The 12,770-nt window shown below is 44.9% G+C and overlaps 1 long non-coding RNA gene across 3 annotated transcripts in view; it reads right to left on the minus strand.

Annotated features, from left to right (window-relative positions):
- Positions 1-12,770, minus strand: part of LOC129539510 (uncharacterized) — a 35,099-nt gene that overhangs the window by 10,226 nt on the left and 12,103 nt on the right. For 2 of the 3 annotated variants that reach the window (XR_016038699.1, XR_016038700.1), the window contains exon 3: positions 833-930. The exons of the other annotated variant lie outside the window; for it this stretch is intronic. This is a non-coding gene — a long non-coding RNA (uncharacterized LOC129539510). The remainder of the gene's footprint in view (positions 1-832; positions 931-12,770) is intronic. 3 annotated transcript variants of the gene reach the window in all.

The raw sequence follows: 12,770 nt of genomic DNA on the forward strand, positions 1-12,770 counted from the left end.
CCACGGGGCTCTCCCATCTCCCAGGCCACCCCCAGCACGGCCCTGGTTGTTCTGTACCACCTGCAGCTCCCTCAGCCACGGGCTCATGCTCACCACTGGGCTCAGAGATGGATATAACAACATAATAACAAACACCACACTGTGAGTGCCCAGTGTAAGCATGGGCTGTCTTCAGTATTACTGAAATGTAAAGCATTACTCTTTGTCACAGCCCTATACTGTTAGCTAGTATGATTCCCATTATCCTCTAGTCAAATATTTATGGAAATAATTAATTAGTTAAATTAGTTAGCTAATGTAAAATGGAGTCACTGAGGTCCAGAGAAGTTGCTAATTTTTCCCAAGTTCACCAAGGGAGGTTAGTTCTTTGACTTAAGCTTCAGTAGTTGTGGCACACGGGAACAGTAGCTGCGGTTCACAGGCTCTACAGTGTAGGCTCAGCAGTTGTGGCACATGGGCTGAGCTGCTTCAAGACATATGGAATCTTCCTGGACCAGGGATCAAATCTGTGTCTCCTGCATTGGCAGGCAGATTCTTTACCACTGAGCCAAAAGGGAAACCCTATTTTAAATTATTGGCTGTCCATCTATTCTAATTTTTCAAAAGATGCATTGTCTAATTTTTTCTTTCCTTTTGATTTAGTTGTTCTCCTCAGGTGTCTAATAATTTTGACCTGTGACCTCATCTTGCCCACATAATGCCAACTACTCCATCTGACAGTGAGTGTGGAAGAGGAACTGAAGCTCAGACCCTAGTTTTGGTCAGTCCTGTGAGCACAACAGGAGGCAGATGCACCCTGAGTTCTGAGCAGCAGAACCACAGGTAATCTCACCTGTTTTCTACCACCCCACCAGGAAACTTCTCAAGTCAAGGTTTGAACCTCAGACCCATGGAGAAGCAGCACTGGGCAAAAGCGGTCTCCCCTGCGACCTGGCAGTGTGAAGGAGGAGAAAAAAGTGAAAATTAGTCTCTCAGTTGTGTCCGATTCCTTGCAATTCCATGGACTGTAGCCCACCAGGCCCCTCTGTCCATGGAATTCTCCAGGCAAGAGTACTGGAGTGGGTTGCCATTCCCTTCTCCAGCGGATCTTCCGGACCCAGGGATTGAACCTGGGTCTCCTGCATTGCAGGGAGATCCTTTACCATTTGAGCTGAAATAGAGGATAAATGCAGGAGACCAGTCAGTTGCCAATGATTTTCCCCATTACTCCAGCAAAGCCTGTGTTCTGCCCTAGCAGTATCCCCATGGACACCTGCCAAGACTTATGGGCTGTTTTCACAGACCAAGGGAATAAACAGTGGTGTCCCAAAGCATCATGGTGGGGGCAGAGCAAATGGAAATTCAAATAATAGTCTGCCGAAGTTAAACTGACACCTCCACTCCCGTGCAGGTGTTTAATGTCAGGGTTTGAAGGAGTAGTTCCAGGTTCACTTCAAAAATCATACAGCCCTGTCTTTGGCTTCAACAGGAATGCTTCCAGTGTTCCTTAAGTTCAAGGCAGCTTTTCGTGTACTAATACTGAACCATCTTCAAAATATAAGTGAACAAGCAGGATACAAAACAGTGCAGTAGGATGTTGTTTGTGTAAAGAGTGGATGCGTAGGTATATGTGCATTTACCTGTATATGTACCAGACACTCCTGGAAGGCTACACAAGAAAGTAACACTACCGAATGCCTCTGAGGAGGGTGTCTGAATGACCAAAGACTGGGGTAGAGCATTTAAGCTGTTAAACTTTTTTTGTAATTTTTTATTTTAAAATATGACTTTTTCAAGTTAATAAATATCTCAAGCATATACACAGTGTCTTACCTTTAGGTTCCAGGGATCGCCCAGCTTTCAACTAATGTCTCGATGAGTACAACACATGTCCTTCATTCAGCCTTCTCTGAACACAACAAGATTGTCTTTCTCCTGTGAACTCTCAGTTCCTTTTGGGGACAACTGTTTTAAAGGTCCTGGTCACTTTCTACTACCTGTTAGTTACCAGCTTATCTGTCATGGCCCTACTCAGTCATTCATTTGGCCCTGAGGAATACAGCATTCCACTTGATGCTAAAATGGGTCCTGTACGCGAAACACCACAAATTCCCAGTGGCATCCTCCAGGCTCCGTCTAGATGATCCCCACTCACACAAGCCACACATTCGGCCATACCAGTGTCCCCTGGTAGCCACTGTCCTGGTCAGGGGCATACCACACCCCAGACCAGTGACCTGAGGAGTGCCAGGCTTCCATGTTCTGATATACCAATGAATTCATAGTCAGGGGCCATGTCCTCCAATTCTTCACAAACAACAAGACTGAGCCACAGAAACCGATAGTCAGAGGTGGCCAGATTGAGGGATGACAGCAGCAGCCTCTGATTCCACTCTGTGACTATTCTAGACAACAGCCCTCAGCCAGGTAAAGTCCTTCCCACAAGACAGAAGGAGGGTCTGGGAAAGCCTGTCCCCCTGATCCTTAAGGGGACCCACCTTCCCCTGACATATTCCTGCGGCCATGCTCTACCTGTTCAGTTGAAGGTAATGATTCTCTTAAGTTGGCAAGCACAGTAGAGAACCGTCACCCCATGGTCTTGAAGGACCTAATTGCCCACCCTGTGCCAAGATGTAAGACCGGAAGCTCTGGAAAGAAACAGGCGCTGCTGCTAGGAACAGAGCAGACCCAGAGGTCAGAACTGCTCCCCACCATCTCTCTTTCCCCAGCCCTTCTGCATATGGAAGGTCCATCTGGTGGGCCCCAATAGGTGCTGCGGAGCTTTGCTCAGGTGCAACCTCTTGGTGACCCTGACCCTCCCAGCACCAGGCTTGTACTTTCCACCCAGAATTATTCTCCTATACGTCATTCAGCCTCACTTACTCGGACGTCTACCTCCCCTCCGAGACACTCAAAACGGGCTCTGGTCACTGGGAGGAGGAGGGCGGTGACGTCAGGCCGCGGGGCGGCCGGGGTGGGGGCTGCCACTGTCCACTGCGTCACAGTGGGGTCTGCATCATCCCTGGACCTCGGCACCCAGAGCGAATGCACGGCGCTCCTCGCGGGGCCGCAGTCCTCCGGGCTCCGGGTCCTAAGGGGCCCCTGGTCCCGCCCCACGCCTACCCCTCAGGAGCGACTGGGGCTGGCAGAGCGGACCCCGGCCCCGGGCGCAGTCAAGTAAACCAAGGACAGGCGACCAGCTGCTCGCGCCTGGCCCCTGTCCGAGCTATGCCCCCCACTCCCCGACCGCCACCCGCCACGGCTTCCGCGGACCCTGGGCGCAGCGGAGCCGCGGGGAACCGAGCGGCAGGCGCCCACGACCCAGAGCGCAGGCGCGGGGAACCAGGCGCGGCGGAGGCGCCGTCGCGGCCGTACGCCCGCGGCCAGCAGGGGGCGACACGAGGCCGCGTCCCTGCGCTGGCGACGGGCGTGCGGCTTCCGGCTGCAGGACGGGCTGCCGCCTGACCGAGGCGGCGGGAGAGAGAGAGAAAGGGGGCCCCGCCTCACGGTATAATGACCGTGAAGACAGAGACGGCGCGGCAGTGTGCATGCCTGGAGCACGCCCTCATCACACGTGGACCGGAGTAGTTAGTTACGAGCTTGTACCGCTGTCACTGACGTATGGCATGGGGCCCTGCACTGCAGAGACGAAGGAAACAGCCCTGAGACGGAGAGAACTTAAGTCTCACTGTTCACCGTGTGACTCCCGGCAAGTTATCGAACCTGTCTGAGCCTTGGCTTCCCCGCGTATTAAGTCAGGGCGGTAGGGTCCATCTCGTTCGGTCATTATGGAGCTCACACGCCTATGATGAGTGCTTAATAAATGTTAGCCCTTATCAGCACTTTTCTTATTGCATCATAACTGCCTGTCTGTTTCTCCTCCTCCACCCCTCACTAGACCCATCGCAGCGGCTCACACTGAGAGCTCCCCTGGGTAGATAACACGAGTCAGCCATCTTGGTATTACCTGGCCCAGCACCAGCCCTTGTAAAAAATAACCGCTCAGGAAGCTAGTCAGAAGCCAAACTGAGTTGGGATGAGGTTATGGGGGTTCCACCTAGGGCCCTACAGAGTCCTGCCCAGACCTCAGTTCAAATCAGACAGACAGACCCTAACACTCCAGTCCCACAGAGCTTTGCTCTCTCCAGGCAGCCTAGCCTCCCTGCTGTGTGAAAGGATGGATGGTCTCTCCCCCAGCCCCCAGTGGTCCATCTAGCCCACACTGGCTGTTTGGTCCACCTGAGAGGGCTCTGCCTGCACCTGAGTCTCCATACACTTCAGTCTCTGGCTCCACCTAACGCTACCTGTGCTTGTGTCTGTCACAGGCTGTTGATTCCAAAAAGATGAAGAGAAAGCATGCATCATCTCTTTTTAATTTCTAACTCAAGTGCCAGAAGTTGGTGTATATAATCAGTCCTCCTCAATTCTTCCAAAGAAAGCAAGATGAAAGCTCCTAACCCAGTCACCTCCTTCTGCAGCCTGTGAACATTCTCCTCCCCTGGTCATGGCACAGCCCTACTCAGGCCCCACAGGGTAGGATCTCCCCAGAGAGCCTGCGCTGCCCTCCCTGAGGGACTGCTGGGAAGGGACACACTCTTCAGGAAGAGATGGTTGGTGAGAGAGAGGTCCTGGGACCCTCCCCTGGACAATTTCATGTGTCTGGCCTGAGGCCATGGAGCCCTGGGCACTGGCTCTCTTGGCTCAGAGGCAGGTGCCCCTCTAACCCATGCAGCACCTCTGTGAAAATGAGCTTAGACTGGTTTTCAGTCCCCATTTACTTTCTGGGCCAGGCGACCTTGTCCAGTGGACAAGCTACTCCACTGCGTGGCAGAAAACTGCATTCTGCCAATCCCCATGGAAAGGGGAATTCAGACTGTGAATATGTCTGTGATCAGGCAGATGTCTACTTTCTACCTTCACACTCTGGAGCCGTGAAGGGAAGAGGGAAATGGGGAAGACAGTCGCTCTTCTTGTGAAAATATAACATTTGTCACTTCCATCTGTAGGCTCACAACTCCCCATGGCTCTCTCCAGAGACTTTGACTCTGGACCTGATGGAGTTTACTGGGCAGTTTCAGGAAGCTTGTCAGGGGACCTTCTCTCCCACTGCCTGGCATACCCTGGCCAAGATGGTTGACTACGGCTCTGTGTTCAGGTCTGTTTCCTGGGGGCAGTTCTCACCACCTAACTCTTCAATGTCCCTTCACATTTCCAAAACCAGGAGCCCTTCTCAGTGACACCGTCTTTCTTCCCAAACTCTTGTGTCTGACTGAGTCCCAAGTTTCTACTACAGACTTGAAGACACTGCTAGTGTGTGTGTGTGTTAGGAGCTCAATCATATCTGACTCTTTGAGACCCCATGGCCTGTAGCCCAGCAGGCTCCTCTGTCCATGAGGATTCTCCAGGCAAGAATATTGGAGTGGGTTGCCATGCCCTTCTCCAGGGGATCTTTCCAACCCAGGGGACAAACGCAGGCCTCCTGCATTACAGGTAGATTCTTTACTGTCTGAGCCACAAGGAAACCTTCACTAAATACGCTGTCTTCAAAAATGCATTCTAAACTAAAGACAACATTTCTAGAAAGTCATCTAAAGAAATTCTGCCACAGTGCAGAGATGTGTATTCCAGGATGGATATGGAAGCATTTGTTTGTGGAAACTCCTGAAAGAGACCAGATGCCCGTTAATAAGGAAATGGCTTACCACTTTATAGGTCATCCAAGCTGGAGACCTTCATGCGGCTGATAAAAAGATTCTCAAGATACTTTAAGTGAAGGAGGAAAGCTGGAGAATAATATGAAGAGTCAGATCTATTTTGGTCTTAAGGGAAAAGAGAACCAACATAGCTAAATGCTTACAGACAGACCTAGGACAGTCAAAAGGCCAACAAGCACTTGGAGACATGTTCAAGATTACTGATCATCAGAGATATGAACATCAAAACGAACAAAATACCCCTTATGTGTCATAGACCGGCAGCTAGAGCGTCAGACGTGCCAGGTGAGAGGCGGAAGGGATATATGGATACAGAAACCTGTGTGCCCTCCTCATTAGTGTGGACTGGAGCAGCCATCCAGACAGCAAACTGCCAGTATTTAGGCAAGTTAAGATGTTCTCATATCTTATGACCCAGAAATTTCACTCATTGGTATCCAAGGGTATTTCCCACTGATGCTTAAGGAAAACTGCACAAGGATGTTCTCTGTGGCATTATTTGAGGTGGCAGGGCAGTTGGAGCCACCTGCTGTCTGTCCCTAGGAGAGTAGATGACTAACACACCACGGAGTGTTACGCAGCAGTCTGAAGCAACAGACCAAGTGTGCACAGAGCAACAGAGATGGATCTCTAAAGCCATAATGTTGTGCTTCCTTCCTGAAAATTCTGCTCAAAAGCCATTTGATGCGGCCCAGAAAGACTAATGTCCACAGGCAGAGTGTGGGCTAGTGATCCAGAGTGGGGGGTGGGATCCAAGTTGGGAGACCCAGTGGTTCAGTGCTGAGTATCTGAGCCCCCAGAGGGTGAGAAGGGCCCCAAGGGTGGGGAGAGGCAAGGTAGCAACAGAAAACTGGCTACACACCAGGGAAGTGATCAAATAAGCAGATTGAGGGTACTAGGAGTCAGGTTTGTCACTTCAGAGAAGGGAGCTACAAATAAAGAAAAGAAGAAAACTAGAGAGAGCCCCATGATGTGGGGTTGCAATTGGATCTATTGATGTGAATGTATCAATAAATGTAAGTGTAAAAGTGTCACAGGTACATTCACATATCCCCTGGTTCTGTCCACCTAGAGAGTCTTGTAGCTACAACCCCCCAGGAGCAATGGCCATGACTAGAACCCAGATCTCAGCTTCTAAATGACATTTGCATTAAAAGAATCAGAATTCCTTGGGGAAATGGCTGATTCAAGACCTAGAGCTCTTGAATGGAAAAGTACAAAGTGAAAATGCATTTTATGCTATAAAGTAAGGAAATGCTCAGATAAGGACATGTGAAAAAGAAACAGGAATTTTTTGACAAGAGTGCCAAGGCAATTCAGTGGAGAAAAACTAGTCTCTTCCAAAAACAGTGCTGGAGTAACTGGATATCCACAAGCAAAATAATGAAGTTGGATTCGTCTCTCGCTCCATATACAAAAATTGACTCAAAATGAATGAGATTTAAATATGAGATAAAAGTATAGGCCTAAATCTTCATGACTTGATTTAGCAATGATTTCTTAGCTACATTACCAAAAGTATATGCAGCAAAAGAAAAAAATAGATAAACTGGACTTTGGCAAAAGTAAACACCTTTGTGCTTCAAAGAACACCATCAGAAAAGTGAAAAGACAGCCCACAGAACCAGAAAAAATATTTGATGATGGGCTTACATCTAGGCTATACAAACAACATTTACAATTCAATAATATAAAGATAAATAACCCAATTTAAAAATGGTCAAAGGATCTGAATAGACATTTTCCCAAAGATATGTGTATGGCCAATAAGCACATGAAAAGATAGTCAGCATCATTAGTCTTCAGTTCAGTTCAGTTCAGTTCAGTTCAGTCGCTCAGTCGTGTCCGACTCTCCGCGACCCCATGAATCACAGCACGCCAGGCCTCCCTGTCCATCACCAACTCCCGGAGTTCACTCAAACTCATGTCCACAGAATCGGTGATGCCATCCAGCCATCTCATTCTCCGTCGTCCCCTTCTCCTCCCGCCCCCAACCTTTCCCAGCATCAGAGTCTTTTCCAGTGAGTCAACTCGTCTCATGAGGTGGCCAAAGTATTGGAGTTTCAGCTTTAGCATCAGTCCCTCCAATGAACATCCAGGATTGATCTCCTTTAGAATGGACTGGTTGGATCTCCTTGCATTATAAGGGACTCTCAAGAGTCTTCTCCAACACCACAGTTCAAAAGCATCGATTCTTCGGCGATCAGCTTTCTTCACAGTCCAACTCTCACATCCATACATGACCACAGGAAAAACCATTGCCTTGACTAGACGGACCTTGGTCGGCAAAGTAATGTCTCTGCTTTTTAATATACTATCAAGGTTGGTCATAACTTTCCTTCCAAGGAGCAAGCGTCTTTTAATTTCATGGCTGCAATCAGCATCTGCAGTGATTTTGGAGCCCAAAAAAACAAAGTCTGACACTGTTTCCACTGTTTTTCCATCTATTTCCCATGAAGTGATGGGACCAGATGCCATGATCTTTGTTTTCTGAATGTTGAGCTTCAAGCCAACCTTTTCACTCTCCTCTTTCACTTTCACCAAGAGGCTTTTGAGTTCCTCTTCACTTTCTGCCATAAGGGTAGTGTCATCTGCATATCTGAGGTTATTGATATTTCTCCCAGCAATCTTGATTCCAGCTTGTGCTTCTTCCAGCCCAGCGTTCCTCATGATGTACTCTGCATATAAGTTAAATAAGCAAGGTGACAATATACAACCTTGACGTACACCTTTTCCTATTTGGAACCAGTCTGTTGTTCCATGACTGGTTCTAACTGTTGCTTCCTGACCTGCATACAGGTTTCTCAAGAGGCAGGTCAGGTGGTCTGGGATTCCCATCTCTTTCAGAATGTTCCACAGTTTATTGTGATCCACACAGTCAAAGGCTTTGGCATAGTCAATGAAGCAGAAATAGATGTTTTTCTGGAACTCTCTTGCTTTCTCCATGATCCAGCGGATGTTGGCAATTTGATCTCTGGTGCCTCTACCTTTTCTAAAACCTGCTTGAACATCTGGGAGTTCACGGTTTACATACTGCTGAAGCCTGGCTTGGAGAATTTTGAGCATGACTTTACTAGCGTGTGAGATGAGTGCAATTGTGCGGTAGTTTGAGCATTCTTTGGCATTCCCTTTCTTTGGGATTGGAATGAAGACTGACCTCTTCCAGTCCTGTGGCCACTGCTGAGTTTTCCAAATCTGCTGGCATATTGAGTGCAGCACTTTCACAGTCTTCAGAGAAGTGAAAATCAAAGCTTCAGTGAGACACTATAAACACTGACTATATGGCTATAGATAAAAAGACAGGTAATTACAAGTGTGGGCCAGGATGTGAGAAACTGGGACCCTCATACACTGCTGGTGGGAATGCAAAATGGTGCGGCCATTTTGGAAAATAGGGTGGCACTTGCTCAGAAAGTTAAAACAGAGTCAACTGTTTGATGGAGCAGTTCCACCCTAGATATATACCCAAGAGAAATTAAAACATACACTCACACAAAACCTTTTTTTTAAATTGAAAACCTTTTTTTAGTTGATGTACAATGTTGTGTTAGTTTCTGGTGTACAGCAAAGTCATATATGCTCTTTTTCAGATTCTTTCCCATTATAGTTTATTACAAGATATTGAATAGACAAAAACTTTTATTAAAATATTCATAACAGCAATACTCATAATAGCCAAAAAGTAGAAGCAACCCAAATGTCCATCAACTGATGTATGAGTAAACAAATTGTGGTATGTCCATACAATGAAATATCTCTCAGCACTAAAAGTGAATGAAGTTTTTACCCAATATCTTGTATTAACCTATAATGAAATACAATCTGAAAAAAAAAAGAAAAAGAATCACTATGCTGTATACCTGAAACTAACATAATATTTTAAATCAACTATACTTCAAAATAAAACAAAAGCTATGGGACTCCAACTTGGGAAAGGCTTCCTAAAATTAAAATAGTGCTTCATGCTACAGAGTGGATAAACTTTGAAAGCACTATGCTAAATGAAAGAACCAGTCACAAGACTGTACAATTCCATTTGTGTGAAATTTCCAGAATAGCAAAGCTTATAGAGATAGAAAGTAATTAACATGCAGTTGCCTGGGGCCTTGGGATATGAGAAGATTAGTACTAGATAGCTAAAGGGTATGAGGTTTCTCTAGGGAATGACGAAAATGTTCCAGAACTGATTGTAGGGGTGACTGCACAACTCTGTGACTACACTAAAATCACTGAATTGTATAGTTTAAGTAAGTGACTTGTATGGTATATGAATTATATCTTAATAAACTGTTTAAAAAAAAAGAAGAGGCCAGCTTAAAAGGACTCCCACCGATTGCATTTGGGACACTTTGCAAAGTAAGTAAGTAATGAAGCAAATAATGAGAGTAACAAGTTATAATTCATTTAATACAATAAAATGCCATTGAATTTTTTCCATTAACATAGAGAATTTTATAAGTAGCAGAGTATATACATAGTCTCAAAGTTCCTCCCTGAAAAATATGTATTAATTACAATGGAAAAAAAATTTACAGGGAGAAATATAGCAGATACTACCTTACTCGTTTGATCGAAGTAATGGGATTAATCAATATTATACCCCACTTGGTTAAGATACAATGAGAATTCAGCATCACTTCAGTGATATTCTTGCCAACGATGCATAATCTGAATTGAATCATGAGGAAACATGAGACAAAATCACACCGTCAGACCTTCTACAACATGATAACTGGCCATGGAAGTCAAGACAAGACTGTCTGTTACAGATCGAAAGAGACTAAAGTGACAATGACAATTCAGTGCAACAAACAAACTGACTGTATTCTTTTGCTATCGAGACATTGTCAGCATGATTGATAGACTTCATCATCTCAGCAGTTGATGGCAACAATGTTAATTTTATGACTTTGATGACAGTATTGTGATTATTGGGGAGAATGCCCTTGTTTATTGGAAATACAAAATAAAGCATATGTCAGAAATTTATTCTCAAATTGGTCCTGGGTGCAGTAAGATCTTTATACTTGACAACTTCTGTGTAAGTTTCAGACTGTATAAAATAAAACAAGAAACCAAAATGTGTATAAAATAACTGGTCTGCATTCTTCAAAAGTATCTATGTTACAAAAGGCAAAGAAAAGTTGATGAATTGTTCCCAACTAAAGGACACTAGCAGAACTTGAAGCCTAAGTGTAATGAGTGATATTGGATTAGATCCTGGAGCAGAAAACAATAATAACATAAAGAACATTACTGGAACAACTGGCAAATTTTGAATAAGACCAGAAGATTATATAATAGCATTGTATCAGTGTTAAATTTCCTGATTTTGATCATCATACTGAGGTTACGTAGGTGAAGGTCTCCTTTCTTAGGAAATACTGCAGTGTTTAGGAATAAAGAGGCACAGTGTCTGTCACATTCTCAGATGCTTCAACAATATTTTTATAAGTACAGAGGAAAAGAGAATAATAAAGCAAATGCAGCTAAGAAATGAGTATGCTGAAGTTCTTTGTACTATTCTTGCAACTTTTCGATAAATTTTAATTTATTTTAAAATAAAGTTTTAGAAAATAATGGAAAAACTCCACACTTCTGAGGAATGGAGTGGGATAGGCAAGTATGAAGAAGCGAAACATCAGAAAAAAGCCACATTGTTTTATCTTTATATTCTGGCATTGTTTGATTTGTTTTATGATATAAAAGACATTCATGTATTGTTTATGTAAGTTTCTAAGCAGAGAAAAATGGTGAAGAGCTATTAAAAATGAGATAGAGCTACAGTCCACTGCCGTGTAAGAATGCCATGGCCTATTGACAATCTTTTTAAGCGCAGTCTGTAGAGTAGCAGGGATAATATGAATCATTGCCACAAAAAACTTACAGTTTGCATATGCAACACTAACTATCAGCCATTCTACTTCTGAGGGAGGATTAAGGAGAGGAATTTGTATACACTTCAGTCTGTTTATTTCACAATAATTTTGTGTTAACTTATGATTTTTAGTTAACCATATATGTAATATTCTTATTATGGAAAAAATCAAGTAATCTATTTATTGCTTTTAAGATACATATTACTGTGGCTAAGAGAAGGAATCGTTTCTTAAAGGATAGTATTTTAAAATAAGGAAATGTGAACTCCTTTCAAAAAGAGGCAATATCTAAATATAATGGTTATGTAAGTATGCCTCTCTTAACACGGCAACCCTTTAAAATAGTGCAAATGCCCAGCACTGAGGGTTTCCGCTTCCCTTGCAGGGGTAGTGAGCTGCACCTTGCCGGACTCCCACCCGTGCTCGACATTCCCGGCAAAACATAAGGCACTACTTACCTCTCCAAACTCGCAAAGCTCTCCCACTGCCCAGAGGGTTCACGCAAAGGTCACTCTGTCCTTCCCTCAATTTCTACTTGGCAAGCCCGATCTGAGACTATCGGCCCTCACCTCCACTGGGAGGCCTTATCTGGCTTTTTCCAGGCAAGGGAAGGAACCCCGCTCTTCTCCCTTGCCCAGCGCTCCCATTCCTTAGAGGGGAAAAGAGCTAAGGCCTGACCGCCAGCACCACGCCCAGCCCATAATGACCCGAAAATAAATTGCTTTGGAAAGTGATTCGGCAATATATTAAGAGCAATGAAAACGTCCCTAGCCTGTTGACCCAGTAAGGATCCTGAAAAAAGAATCCTCCCGGAAACAGGAAGCCAAATATTTGGTCGCTCTGGTTTGAGCACTATTTTAATGCTGTAAAACTAGGCACGCTGAAATAGCTAGCAATTAAATGATTATTTTACACAGTAACGTAACATAATATTACTCGGACTATAGCATCTGACAAATAATGCAGGAGACACCTGAAGTAGCAAGGGCTGAACACAAAATCACACATTCATTCATCATGACTAAAATGACGTAAATTAAGCGCGCAGTGAAAAAAAAACTTTCTCCCCTTTTTGTAAGGAACGAGGGTGATGATTTTAGGTTTGAGCACTGGGATATGTTTTCCCTTCTTTCGAGTCTATTATCGTCGCTCTAACCTTTTGAACAGGGTGCAGAGGTTGGAAGCCGCATTGAGAAGG

The sequence above is a fragment of the Moschus berezovskii genome, chromosome 11 (assembly GCF_049115385.1).
Source record: "Moschus berezovskii isolate FMDL1 chromosome 11, NW_MosBer_1.0, whole genome shotgun sequence".
Lineage (NCBI taxonomy): Eukaryota > Metazoa > Chordata > Mammalia > Artiodactyla > Moschidae > Moschus > Moschus berezovskii.